This window comes from Triticum aestivum, chromosome 6D, assembly GCF_018294505.1.
Source record: "Triticum aestivum cultivar Chinese Spring chromosome 6D, IWGSC CS RefSeq v2.1, whole genome shotgun sequence".
Lineage (NCBI taxonomy): Eukaryota > Viridiplantae > Streptophyta > Magnoliopsida > Poales > Poaceae > Triticum > Triticum aestivum.
In genome coordinates, this window is record NC_057811.1 from 118975828 (window position 1) to 118979196 (window position 3369).

General features: G+C 50.5%; 1 pseudogene; it reads right to left on the bottom strand.

Moving 5' to 3' along the window:
• Nucleotides 1–1333: 1333 nt before the first annotated feature.
• Nucleotides 1334–2940, bottom strand: LOC123142518 (desmethyl-deoxy-podophyllotoxin synthase-like; annotated as a pseudogene).
• Nucleotides 2941–3369: the final 429 nt, after the last annotated feature.

The following is a 3369-nucleotide window of genomic DNA, read 5'->3' on the forward strand; positions in this document are numbered from 1 at the left end:
TGGTATTCCTCAAAATGAAATAAAAAATAATACTCCCTCCGTTTTTATTTGCTTTGCATATTAGATTTGACTAAAGTCAAACTTCGTAAAGTTTGACCAAGTTCATAGAATATAAACATTTACCATAACAAATTTATGTGATGTGAAAGTACATTCAATAATGAATCTAATGGTATTGATATGTTATTGTATATATTAATATTTTTGTCTATTTTTTTGGTCAAAGTTTACAAAGCTTAACTTTGACCAAAACTAATACGCAGAGTAAATAAAAACGGAGGGAGCACAAAAATATTAAACAAACAATGATAAAATTTGCACAAAATATACACAAAAATTGTGCTTTAAAAAATATTCAAGAATAATCATATAATAGGGAATTTTTGAAAAACGTATTCATAAGAAGGAATGAATTAGTGCCATTGGTATTACTTTTTTAAGAAATATAAACTGGGATAAAAACTATAAAAAATCAAATTAATGAAGTATCCTACGAAAGAGTGAATATAGACATTGGTATTTACCCGTTAAGAATAAAGAAAAGTAAAATAAAAATTATAACACACAATCAAAAAATATTACACACAGTATGCACAAAAAATGTACTTTTTATAAGATGCAAGAGTCTGCATATAATTGTGGAATTATGGCAAAAAAGAAGTTTCCTTAGAACCATGTCCAGTCCACCCGCGCCGCCGGGGAGCTCCCAGTCGGCGCGGGTGCCTCTGGTGTTACCCTTAGAGAAGAAAGAAAAGAAAATAAATATAAAACAAATTAAAATAATAATTTTTACAAGAAATAATTAATTAGTGGCATTGATATGACCATTAAAGAAGAAAGCAAATGTTTGTTTTAACTTACGACAACTTTGAACTAAAATTGCACCTATGCAAAAAATAATCGTATAAAAGTGTCATTTTGGCACATATTATACAGTATTTATGTACATACATTTAAACTCGCAAACAACCGAATAATACCCAAAAAATAAAATTTAAAAATAAAAAGTGAAAGCGCATAAAAACTAGGGTGAAAATAGTTTTCTTTAAGATAGAAAACAAAAGAAGATAGGGAGTGGCTGGGTCGTGAGATGGGTAATGGGATTTAGCCTGTTAAGGACTTACTGGGCCAAAACTGAGGTCAGTCGAATTCGCAGACTAGAAATACCGGTTACTCAAAAAAAAAAACCGAAGAACAAAAATAGATGCACAGATCTTGAAGCAGCAATCAACTGTCTGGAAAATCGACTGGCCCAAACTCAATTTTCAGCCATCTTATATACACATAGCTAAAGTGAAAAAGTGCACGCAAAAGTGGTATCTGCAAAGCATCAAACAGAAGAGCCGCAGATTGATAACACGATCTCGCGCGGACACAAAACGATCCCGTACAGCTATATACTAAAGTGGCACATGAACGGTGGCATGCAGCCACAGATCGCTTTTCCTCCTCGCTGTGATCCCGAGCGCCTCCGCCATGTCCAGTCCACCCGCGCCGCCGGGGAGCTCCCAGTCGAAGTGGAAGAGGAGGCTCGCCAACGCGAGCTCCATGACGGCGAGCCCGAACGTTATCCCTGGGCACATCCTCCGGCCTGCGCCGAACGGCACGAGCTCGAAGTCCGCCCCCCGAAAGTCTGCCGCCGCCGGCCTCTTCGAACCTCTCCGGCCTGAACTCCTCGGCGTCGACGCCCCAGCTCGCCGTGTCCCGCCCGATCGCCCACGCGTTGACGAGCACCATGGCGCCCTTGGGAACGTCGTGGCCGAGCATGCTCTGGGGCTCCGTGCACTCCCGCGGGAGGAGCAGCGGCACCGCCGGATGCAGCCGGAGCGTCTCCTTGATTACGAGATGCAGGTAGCGTAGCTCCGGCAGGACCTCCTCCCGGACGCGGCTCTCCCCCGGGAGGGCGCCCCGCACCTCCGCCTGGGCCCTCCGGAGCGCCGCCGGGCTCCGCATGAGCTCCGCCATGGCCCATTGGAGCGTCGTCGCCGAGGTCTCGCTCCCTGCTCCGAATAGATCCGTGATCACCGCACGGATGGTTCCAATGTCGAGAGGTGCGCGGAGGCCACCGTCCGCCTGGATCCGCAGTAGCACGTCGAGGAGGTCTCTGTCATCGTCGCCAGCGCCGGCCGTCCTCTTGCGCTCCCGGTGCTCGGCGATGATGCCGTCCATGAGCCGAGACATCTCACGGCTGTGCGCCTCCGCGCGGCGTGCCGCCCCGCTGAACGCGCGCGCGAGACGTGACGACGGGAACAGGTCGGCGAGGCTGAACCCAGCGGCCACCTTGACGCCCTCGTCCAGGCGATCCAGGAACTCGTCGCGGAGGTCCCCGATCCTATCGCCCACCACGGCGCGCACCACCGCGTCGGTGACGTAGGTTGCGAGGAGCGTGCTGACGTTCACGGGCTCCGACGCCGACGCCGCCAGCGACGCAACGACGGAGGCGACGAGGCTCGCGGCCTCGGCCTCGCGTGACCCCCGGAGGGACCGGACCCGGCGCGCGCCGAGCAGCTCGGTGACGCAGAGCTTCCGGATCTCGCGCCAGTGCGCGCCGTGCGGCGCGAACGCCACGCCGAGGCCGTCCCTGGTGAGCGCGCGGATGGTGGCGGTGCGCGGCCGCGTGGCGAAGGCGGCGTCGTGGGTCTTCATGACCTCCCGCGCCGCGCCGGCCGACGAGGCGACGACGACCCGGAGCTCGCCGAGGCGGAGCAGCATGAGCGGCGCGTCGAGCCGGTGGGCGAGGTCGCGCATGGCGCGGTGCGGGAGCGCGCCGACGAGGTGGTGCAGGCTGCCGATGACCGGCAGCTGCCATGGCCCCGGTGGAGGGTTCTCCCCGCCGTGCTTGCGCGGACGGAGCTTGACGAGGAGGAGGAGAGGGAGTACTAAGATAATGGCCAGGACGAGGTAATGGTGATAGTGGTGATGCGCCTCTTGGTTCGCCATGGCTGGGTAGGGAGTGCGTCGAGTTTCCTTCTTTGCGCCTGAAGCTCTCTACCTTGTGTGTAGGTAGGAGTACTAGGTAGCGGTAGCTGGACACTACGCCAGTTGACCAGCTAATGAAGTGCTTAACTAAGTGGAGCATGTGAATGGCGAGTGATTATTTTTAAGAACACGCGGCAACTTTCCAAGTCAACGACTATAGCTGGCATATACCGCGATTTGCAACTTGTAACCATCTTGACAGACACATATAGAGATGTTTGTGATTTTATAGTTTTCCTTTATTTGGATGAGTTTTTCTACAAATTTTTGTGGTTTAACTTTTCTTATTGACATTACACTACAATTACTCCATATTTATGGGGCTGATTTGTTTCTCACAAATAACATGCCCAGTTGTATGACAAATGGTTCTTTCTTATAGTCCTCCAT